Consider the following 11918-nt stretch of genomic DNA (forward strand, 5'->3'; position numbering starts at 1 on the left):
GTTGCATACTTAGTTGATGTTATACATTTCATCACTTTTACAAAACAAATCTCCCATCTATGGGGGATTCGAAATAAACATGTTATTCACAATGGTGGCCATACTCAAATACTTAAAAAGGCTACCTATATTTACCTAACCAGGCTAATGGGATCTCTTTTCTGTAGTTTTCTTTCTTCCTATGTGGTTTCTTGAAGGGTTACAATGTGCTCCAATTTCTCATTTATTGGTTCTTACAAAAGAGTTTCTTTCTTCATTAGGTGATTCATAATCTTTTGAACCTTATTTCGACATAACTCTGGATAGATCTTCCAACATGTCACTTTCTGATGTCCACCCTTGTTTTAATGGTTTCAATGGTTTTTCTTCATCCAAGCTTTCGTTCCCTTATTTTTTCATGTTATGGAGAAGGGTCTTTATGTCTTGGCTTCTTCCTGGTGGACACAAATTTCCTTAAAAGGTTGTCTTTGGTGAAACTCTGGTGAGGATAATTTTCCTTAGCTCATCTTGTAAAATTGTCACCTCCCTTTGGAGATGACTTGTAATCACAATTGTTGGAATGGTGTGATGTGCTCTTAGCTTGCACTAATTAAAACTCATTGATAGAAGACTCTCTTGGTTTTATGGCTTTGGAGTATCTTTCATTGATGGTCTTGAAATGTGCTCCTTATTCCTCTTTGATATAGCCCAATCCTACTTATCAAGGTAATTCTACCACTTGGATGTGATTCACAATGCCTTGGCCATTAACTCTGAGACATTTTCCTTCATATCACATTTTCTTCATTAACATCAAGGCAATGTTTGTGGTGTGAGTTTCAAAAGAACCAAATTTATCATCATAATGAGGAGGACATAAAATTGAAAATTAATGAGATTATTTACCTCAGTTGTTAATTTTTGATCAGTTGAGGATGCCTCACTAAGCCGTAATTACACTACAACTTTACTAAGGCATCTTCTTGGGCTTGTAACTAAAGTTGCAATCTCTCTCCTCTTCTTCTTCTTGTAGAAATATCCTCAACTAAGAATTTTTTGCTTGAATTATTTGGTTGATTTCCTCAAGTTCTTAGAGCCATTCATTCTTTGTTGTTTTCCCATCTTTTTTATACCGATAGTTTGATATTCATCTCATCGCCTGAATCAATATCCAAGTCTTGTTACATTATATAAACATTTTTCTTCTTCCTTTTTCTACCAAATCCCGTAGGATTTAAATAGGATGTAGTTTCAACTGAGAAATGATCCTTATCATTCTCGTGTTTCTTGTAATGAGTGCAAGAGGGATTTCTTTCGTTTTAATTTGTTGTCATTGTCTTCTTTGTATGGTTGTATTTTTCATGGTTTCCTCTATTTTCAAGATGAATTTCTTTGACACATGCTTCATCTAGATTAGTGGGATCAAATAATCACAATGACTGACAAAGATAACTATGTAAAGCGCCAACATATTTCATCAAAGCTTCTGGTGAGTCTAAAGGAACATTAAATGTCAGCGCCTTCTTCCTAAATTTTCTGTGAAACTTGGCACACTCTCTCTACCATATCTCAAATGTTTCCTTTCCATCATGTATTTTTATCTGTAACCCAATGGGTAAAACTTTTATCTTGATGAAGATGTAAATTCAAACCATGACGAAAGGAGTTTACCATTATTTTTGGTACCTTTTTAAATTTTTCTCTCCCACCATATGTTAGGCCCCTATACTACTAGTGTAACCCCTTATTGTTATTAGTATAACCACACTTATTATATTGATGTACACATGTAGTGCCCATTTTGTCACTATTATGCCACATAGAAGCCCACCATTGTTACTGTTGTGCCCTACAATATTATTGTTATGTAGGCTTTGATTGTATTGGGACCACTTAAACTCCTATATATAGAAATGAGGTATTTTCATTTGTATCATCCAAGAATTGTTCATTTATGTAATGTAAAGGAGGTTGCCCCCTCGAAGAGGCTGAATTCTAAGGCGTGTATCTCTCTTTTCTATCTTTTTGTGAGCTGGTTTCATAACATTTGGTATCAGAGCTTTGGATTCTAGGGTTTCGCTGCTCCAAACAGGTCATCGTGGAATTTTCGGTATAACTTGTTTTATGTAACGTTTCAGACGTCGCAAAAAAACCCATTTGAGAATAATTGGCGCTGAACCTTGGGTCCAAATTTCAGATCTTTTAGCGCGATATTTGCGGAGATATGATCTACGGAAGTTGGCCTTGTTGCAGACTCCTGAATTACATTCAAAACAGGTGACCTGGGGAAAATCGTCATAACTTTCTTTCTGAGCATTGGATTGAAATTTCGTAAGAAGTTACAGAAAGAGGACGGACTGTAGTTTCTGTTTATATATTGTTCAGAGTCAAAGGTTGAAACAGTGACACGTGGCACTTCATACCAGTTCTCTCTACTGAACTAGTCTATAATCAGGTCACTGCGGGAGAGTGTGCATAACGCTTTCTTGGAGAATCCAATTTGGATCAGACTTGTGGAATTGGAAAGAGGACACAGAGGGCTACTACATGTCACAATTTCAGAACTTAAAGATCCAAAAGTACAGAGTTACAGTCGTTTCAAGGTAGAGCTCCTAAAATCAAGAAAAAGCAAGATGAGGAAGTTTGATGGCAAGGATCTGGTAAATTGGATACTTCAGATGGAGCAATATTTTGATATACATGGTGTACAACTGTTACAAAAGGTATGTATTGCATCTTCATATTTAGAACCAGATCAATTTTTATGGTACAAAGGGCTTTGTTCTCGTAAAAACTTGTTACGTGGTCAATTTTCACGGAGGAAATGATAGCACAATATGAGGATATAAAGAGCAACACCTTCTTTAGAGCAACACCACAACAATTGGAAAGAGTAAAAGGGCATTGTGACATAATGAAAATAAAATTATGGAAACTAGGAAGCATACCCCTCACAACTATAAATATGGAAGTGTTGTTTCTCCCAGCCTTCCACAACTACAAGGGTTACACACAACAATTGGAAGAAAAAAGAGAAAAAGGGCTTTGTTACAATTGTGATAGAAAATGCACTAAAGGTCATAGGTGTGCTGAGAAGAAATTATTTTACATAGAATATGAAGAGGAGGAAGAAAAGGATCAAGAAACATCAAAAGAAGAGGATATACGTCAGGACACCACCCAGAGAAAGAAGAAATGAATCAGACCATATCTTGTAAAGCATTGGCAAGAATTACCACTCCTCAAACTCTCAAGATAGAAGGACATATCAAGAAGAAAAAGTTGCAAGAAGTGAAAGATCATATCGAGAAAGAAGAAATGAATCCAACCATATCTTGTAATTCAATGGATGAAATTACCACTCCTCAAACTTTCAAGATAGAAGGACACATCAAGAAGAAAAATGTTCAAGAAAGAAGTGAAGATCACATTGAGCATCAAGAAATGAATCCGACCATATCTTGTAAAGGACTGGAAGAAATTACCACTCCTCAAAAGATAGAAGGACATATCAAGAAGAAAAAGGTTCAAGTAGAGAAAGATCATATCGAGCATCAACAACAAGCTCTCCAACTTTTAAAGGATAACGCCACTTCAGTGCAAAATCAAATGAAACAACAGGTAGATCAACATCGTAGTGAAAAAATGTTTTGATGTGAGTGATTGGGTATTTTTACTGCTACATCTCAAGCAAGCTATTTATGAGAAGGAAATGTTGGCAATACTACATGCACTTAAAAAATGGCGACCTTATCGAATGGGAAGACGCTTCAAGGATGAGGATGTGGAAGCATTGTTTTGTGCTATTTATATGATCCAACCAAATTGGATAAACGAAGCAACAGATGAATGGAAGAAGAACGAAGAGTATGGACACTTATTCAAAGTTGCAAAAGATCCCAATTCAAGCTATTGCCAGAAATTGAAGAGGAAGGAAAAATCATATTGGAACTGGAGCAGTCATAGAAACAAGAACCCGACAGCTACGAAATTGATCAATTTCAGAGTATCTCATCAAGTGGAAGAACTTACCCGCTGAATATTCCACATGGGAGGACAAGAATTTTATATAGAAGCATTTCAAGAACTACTCAAGCGTTGAGGACATCGCTTTTTGAAGGAGAGGGGCATGTTAGGCCCCTATATACTAGTGTAACCCCTTTATTGTTATTAGTATAACCCACTTATTTATGATGTACCATGTAGTGCCCATTTTGTTACTATTATGCACAATAGAAGCCCACCATTGTTACTGTTGTGCCCTACAATATTATTGTTATGTAGGCTTTGATTGTATTGGGACACTTGACTCTATATATAGAAAGGAGGTATTTTCATTTGTATCATCCAAGAATTGTTCATTTATGTAATGTAAGGAGGTTGCCCCTCGAAGATGTTGAATTCTAAGGCGTGTATCTCTCTTTTCTATCTTTTTGTGAGCTGGTTTCATAACACCATACGAGGGTTATGCCTTCCATCCAAAGAGATGGTATCCAGATATTTCTAATCCAAATTTTAAACTTTCCTACTTTAGCCTCTCCATTAAACATGGGAAAATCAAATTTTACATCTAACTTTAGCAATGCCTTTTTAGAAGCATCTTTTTTATGATGATTTGAATGATGAGAATGAGAGAAAGAAGAAGAGCCTACTTAATAGGTCAAGGAACATTAAGCCATAAAGATGTAAAATGACACTTCATGTAGGAAATCAATCAATTGTTGCATTTATATAAATCAGAAAGAGATTACAACTGGTGCCTTAACGTTGCTGGTCTCCTCCGATGTATCCAAGTTCCCACACTTTTGCTAGCACTTCATGGATAGCCCCAACAATGGAAGTTTTAAGGCATCTTTCCTTCTAGCCTCAAACCAAACCAAAATCACACTATTCTCCCTCAAGCATACACTAGAAAGCTACAAGCTATAGATGACTTGCTGATTATTCAAACTTACTCCAAAACTCCAACTAGCTTTTGCTTGGGAAAAAGAGAGGTTTATATAGCTTGGATGGATGGGAGATGGTTCCTCTCATCATGGGAGAAGGTCTTATCTCTTGAGGTTGTTCAATCCTAATAGGGAAAGAAGCCCAAACTGACTTATTTGGCTCCATCCGGCCCAACCATTTACCAAACATCCGTTAAGAAGTTTCTAGACATGGAAGCTTCGGCTCCATATTTAGAAAACCTTCCAAAAGAGGATCGACGTGACTGCAAAAGGGCTCAGCCGCTCCAAACGGTGCAAGGGCTAGTTTTAATCTCTGCAAATCGGCGCGAGGAGAAAACTGGTCAGCAGTGTCGGTCTTGTAAATTGGGATAGAAGGAAGATTCTTGGGAAATGATGCAAAGGGGAATTATTCTGCTCATGAAGAGGGACATACTAGGTGTTTCTTCATGATGGGAAAGCATGTTGGGTACACTGTAGAGGTCCTCCAGGATCATAGACGGGGAGTACAGGGACAGTGACAAAATGTTGTGTAACACTTGGTCAATCCTCTCTACATCCATTATTTCATCCAACTTGTTCAACTCGCCATGCAGATTATTACAAATCTTTATCAAATACTTGATATCATACACTTTGGGGAAATAGACCTTCAACAGATTGCAGAAATACAATTCCTCGGGGGGGGGCTTCTGGCATGTCAGCAATTTGACCGGTACCCAAAGTCATATCCACTGTGGAAGGTAATCCAGTGCACATTTTTGTTCAACTCAACACCCGACAACATGAGAAGCTCACCGAAACGATGTGAATTGATACCCTTCTTCTCATTCTTCTCGAAATCAATCCCACTTTGTTTCAACAACTCAATTGAATCCTATGCATATACATCAACATTGGTGTTGAATTCCTTGAAATTGAATTTCCAAACACATTTCTCATTCGTCCCACGTGTGGGTGAATTTCCATCTTCGTCCGAGAATGTGAGACCCAGTTGAATCAATTTCAAGAGATCCACATTGGATCTGAGCGCTTGGTAATGGAACTCTGCACTGTTTCTAAACCCCCCACAGGTTTGACTACAACACTAGGGAACTTCATGTCCATGGCTAGATAAGGGAAATCGTCAATTATTTCATGAATTAAATCAAATTCCTCTTCAAGGTTATCTGCCCATACCTCACATATGTGAAGAGTGCCCTTCTGAGTTGTTGACATGTAGGCCAAAATCCTAGTCTTCTCGGCTCCGAACTCCAAATCCCCAACATAGAGAGAAGATTGTTATGAATGTACATCATGGGATTCGTCCCTACGACCTCTAAAATTAATAAAATAAATGGATGCACGTTAAGTAAAGGAAGACGAACTGGTCTTCGGAAAGGGTTGGTTGCTATCTAAGAAAGTTAGTGGGAATGATGGTTACTTGACAACTTGTTCATCAAACAAGTAGTATTTTGAATACTTGTTGATGCAATCAAGAATGACGCCACTAATATTATTATTCTCTCGCAAGTCCAAACTCTAGAGCATCGTGAGGCTACAAATTTTGTTTGGAATCGAACCTGCAAGTTGCATTGAGCCCAAATCCAGTTTAGTAACATGACCCGATTCAGAATCAGAGTCTACTACCTTCCATTAGCTGCATTTTGTGTCCTTCCAATAATCTAGCTGGCTTGTAACTTTCAAGTTGGCATTCATGTTCTACGTGAGTTTCAAAATAATCCCCAAAGATAATGTCACCATGAGTAAATGAACAAAAATCATCCAGCTAAATAATAAACCTGTCTCATCGTATGCCCACAACAAGAAAATGGAAAAACCAAACTTCTGATATGCAGATATATGGTGATGGAGTCTATATATGGCCTAATCAAAAGTGAAAAATATTTTAATTGATTGGACGGAGGAGAGAAAAAGGGTAGACAATGGTTGGCTTGACCATTTTCAAGAAGGAAACGACTATTGACGTAAAAATATATCATATCTAATTGAAATTTCTCCTCATTCACAATTGGTTCATTCAATGGATACTATATACTATCCTAGATCCATCTAACTCTGGATCTATCATGCATCGAGAGGGATCAAATCCCTCGAGGTGCAAACCTTATTTTTGGAAAGGTTTGCACCTTGAGGGATTTAATCCCTCTCAGTGCATGATAGATCCGGAGTTAGATGGATCTAGGCTAGTTCCAATTGAGGGCAACAATGGCACATTTTTAGATTATAATTATTATGTATATGTTTGGGATAAACTTCATACTTTGAGATCTACATTATGTTTTCTTTGTTTGACATTACTATATCATTTTGTTCTTTAATTTTAGTTTTGTTGCTTGCTTTGAATGGTTTGTATGTTTGTCCTTGGATGCTTTAAGTGGTTTGTGTGTTTGTGTTTGGATTTGGATGGTAATGTTTGTGAATGTTACAATTGTTGTGTTATATTACTATATGTGTGTGTAAATGTGTGCTAGTAATTAGTTGGTGATGAATAAGGGAGACAATCATGTCAATAGTTTGCAAGAGGATTGATATTGCACATTTATTTCATTTAATTTTAAGTATCACAACTTTTGACAATTAATTTATTATTAATAGTTTCCCTCCGGGTATTACTAAATATATCTTGAAGAGTAGTGCATCAAGATTATTGTTGAAATAATTTGTTTCATTGCTAATGTTTGAAATAATTTATTTCCTTCAAATATTTTGATGATTTTTTTTATCTATAGTTTGTTTTGCAAAAGTCAAGAAATAATGTAATTTTGATTTTTTTTTAATGAGTGGCAAGATTTACAAAATATTTACATTATTTGTTAGTTTTTCCATCTTTTCATATCGATTATATGAAAATGATAGTTGATATTGTAAACCATTCAATTCTTTAACTCAGACTATTGTAGTAAACATCATACCTTGTCTCTCTTGCTCTCCAATATTAATAGGTTGAATTACTATAACACAAAAATCAATGCACATTGTCAATCAATTTTTTGTGCTTACACTGAAATAAATGCACATTGTTAATCCAATCACTTTAAGTTAATGTACCATCATACATTGAGTTACATCAAATCAGAAATCATCATCTACACTGAAATCAATGCATCTAATGCATGCAATCAAATAAGATTAGAAAACATCTACACTGAAATCAATGAATCTAATGCAAGCAATCAAATAAGATTAGAAATCAACATCTACACTAAAATCAATGCATCTAGTGAAAGAAATCAAATAAGATTAGAAATCAATATCTACACTAAAATTAATGCATCTAGTGCAAGCAATCAAATACAATTAGAAATCAACATCTACACTAAAATCAATGCATCTAGAGCAAGCAATCAAATACAATTATAAATCAATGTCTACATTGAATTCATCTAGTGCAAACAATCAAATAGGATTAGAAATCACCATCTACATTGAAATCAATGCATCTAGTGCAAGCAATCAAATAGGATTAGAAATCAACATCTACATTGAATTCAATGCATCTAGTGCAAGCAATCAAATAGGACTAGAAATCGCCATCTACACTAAAATCAATGCATCTAGTGCAAGCAATCAAATAGGATTAGAAATCACCATCTACATCGAAATCAATGCATCTAGAGCAAGCAATCAAATAGAATTAGAAATCACCATCTACATTGAAATCAACGAATCTAGTGCAATCAATCAAATATAACTATAAATCAACATCTACACTAAAATCAATGCATTTAGTGCAATAACCATAGAGAATTATAAACATTTACACTGAAATCAATGCATCTAGTGCAAGCAATCAAATAAGATTATAAATCACCATCTACCATGAATTCAATGCATTTAGTGCAAGAAATATTCTTCCCTCTCTCCCCCTCCATCTATATCTATATCTCCCTCCATCTCTCCTTCTTTGTCTCTCTATCTCACCCCCAAACATACACACTCTCTCTCCATCTCTTCCTTTTCACTCCTCTCTCTCTCTCTCTCTCCACTTTTCTCTCTCTATGTCTTTCTTATTCCCTCCCTCTCTCCCCTTCCAAATCCATCTCTTTTTCCTCTCTCTCCCCTCTCTCTCTCTATCTCTCTCTTTTCCCTCGAACCCTATCACTATCTCCTCCCTTTCTCTTCTCTCTCCCCCCTCCACACACACACACACACACACATATATATATATATATATCCCTTCATCTATCCTTATTTGTCTCTCTATCTCTCTCTTCTTCCCTCTCTTCACCTTCCATCTATATATCTATCTCTCTTTGTCTCTATTTTGTCTCTTTATATCACCCCCAAAACATACACACTCTTTCTCCATATTTATCTATCTCTCCCTCCCTCTTCCTTTCCTCTCTCTCTCTCTTCCCCTTCTCTCCCTCTCTCCCCCCTTCTATCTCTCTTCCCTCCTGCTCTCCTCTCTCCCTCTCTCTCCATCTCCCTTATCACTCCCTCTCTCTCTCTCCACCTTTCTCTCTTTGTGTCTTTCTTCTTACCTCCCTCTTTCTCTCCCTTCCTCTCTCCTTCTCTCTCTCACATCCTCGCTCTCTTCCTTCCTCTCTTGCCTCCCTCTGTCTCTCCCCTTCGTCTCTATGTTGCTCTCTCTCTCTCTCTCTCCGCCCTCCAACTTTGTCACTATCTCTCCTTCTCTTCCCCTCTTCTCTCTATCTCTCCTTCTTTATCTCTCTATCTCACCCCCAAACATATACACACACACACTCTCTCTCTCTATGTGTTTCTTCTTCCCTCCCTCTCTTTCCCTTTCTTTCCCTTCCTCTATCACTCTATGTGTTTGTTCTTCCCTCCCATATATATCTAGAGTTAATATATATTGTGGTATATTAATATATATTATAATATAACAAATTTAATATTGTATTAATCCCAAGTTATTAATTTTATAATATTAACATTAGATTTAATGATATTTTCTACATGGCATGTGTTATCAATTAGAGAAAACCCTGGCAGGAAAAAACTCTAAGATAACCTCAAAATTCTTTGAGGTTGAAAGTTGACCCTTCAACCTGGAGAGGGATCTCTCCCTAAACTCAGCTACCCAAGGTCATAGTGGTAGAAGGTTTTCAATAAGTCCTATGGCCAGATTTATTTAAGAAAAACTGAGGTTGGTTGGATTGTAGGAAAATTTCACAATCGGGCATGGAGTCTGACCCAATAAACTTTATATAATCACAGGTTCAATGAGAAAACATCACAAAAGCGAGATAGTAACAATTCCTTTGACAATTTTTAGGAAAGTTGGAGGATAGTGAAGGAAATCAGTGTGATATATATGTGAAAAATAAGTATGTAAATATCTGAAACATAAAGAAAATATTAAAACAAGAGACAGACAGGGAATTATGATGCAAGAATTTCTGTAAAATTGCTTACATATACTTCTTTATTATAATCTGATCACACAGTACATAAAAAAGGTTATCTTTCAAAAGTTCCAACCCTTTTTTCTTCTTCTGAAAATGTTTATATAGAGAGTACAATAGATAAAATAGGTTTCTAGCTTATCCTTAATTACAGTAATCTAAAAATAACAATGTATATCTTTTAAGTACATGCATGTAAAATATCTTCAAAACCTATCTGTTTCCAATAAAAAACAACTTACTGTAAATTGCGTTGAAAACGGGGACTGAAAAGTGCATCGTTGTTATGCCTCCTTTGCTGGGAATCACGCCTTGTCATTCCTTCAAAAATGGACTTTTGTTGCATAGCTTCTACTTCCTCGGGTACCTTTCCTGCAATTCGTTGATAATCCTGTTATCACCCTTCAGCAGTCGGAAACTGATAATTATGCTGACAGGCTCACTATCAGCGTTTTCCTCCAAACTGTCCACTAAAATGCGCTGATAATGAAACTAGCAACGCTCCTCTACGCTTTCCTATGCTAAAACATTGACAAGCGCTTTGTCATCTGTAAAACAAATTTCCCTTTTGACAGTATGGGGTCAAAAAACTCAAAAGACCAAAAATAGTTTCAGCTAAGGGTATTGATTATTTCCAAAAAAACATCAACATTAGCCATCATGTGTCTTTTACTTTCTCTAGTCTCCATGGGAATTCCCTTCTTGGTAGCCTTTGTTTTCTTTGACTTTTTCGAACCTATAGCTCTCTCCTTGTAAGAGCCCTATCCTAAAGTCTGCGAACAGATCTAATTTTTTTCTGAAATTAAATGCAATAAGAGGTGATAACTTACTTACTTACACGACTTTTAAACAAATAAAATTTTATCATTTACATTATAATCAACATAAATTAAGGTGAATATCTCATTTTAATAAACTTTACAAGAGTAGTATATGGAGGAATACCTGTACCGGTGGCTGATGGAGATATCTTTGTCCTGCTGCTCCTGCTGAACGCTCCTCTTGACGGACCCAACCAGATTTACCTCGTAGACAACTAGGAAATAATTCCTAGCCCAGGAAACTTCCACAGGTTCCCTGGCCCTCTGAGCCCAAGTCCAACCAGATGTAGTGTGTGTGTCTAAGATGAAAGATCTAGACCAAGATAACAATACTTCCCTTCTCTCAACAACCCAAGAAACCTCCACAGATTCCTAAGGTCTCTAAAAACACAACAAGTCCAAACAATCAAAACCAACCCCCCACCATCATAAGCAAGACCCCCCCTCTCTTTTTTATACCCCTTCCCTTCTCCATCTCAACCACCTCTCATTAATGTCATTAACTTCTCATCCATCCTTACAGTTGACTTCTCTTCTCCCAAGTAAAGCTGGGAGTACATTTGGAAATGTGACATGAATATAAAATTGGGAATTTAATGGGAAAGGACCATGTCTTCTCCCAAGTAAATCTGAAAAGTACATTTGGGAATGTGAGATGAATATATATATTGATGATTAAATGGAGAGGACTATGTCTTCTCCCAAGTAAATGTGAGGGTACATTGGGGAATGTGAGATGTAATTACATGGAGAGGACCATGTCTTCACCCTAGTAAATGTGAGGGTACATTGGGGAATGT

The 11918-nt window shown here is 36.5% G+C and overlaps 1 pseudogene; it reads right to left on the reverse strand.

Moving 5' to 3' along the window:
• The window catches only part of LOC149256794 (putative CCR4-associated factor 1 homolog 6 pseudogene), a 49937-nt pseudogene extending 43797 nt beyond the window's left edge, over window positions 1-6140 (reverse strand).
• Window positions 6141-11918: the final 5778 nt, after the last annotated feature.

This window comes from Pinus tabuliformis, chromosome 7, assembly GCF_031772625.1.
Source record: "Pinus tabuliformis cultivar Carrire ecotype Pingquan chromosome 7, CPIR1, whole genome shotgun sequence".
NCBI lineage: Eukaryota > Viridiplantae > Streptophyta > Pinopsida > Pinales > Pinaceae > Pinus > Pinus tabuliformis.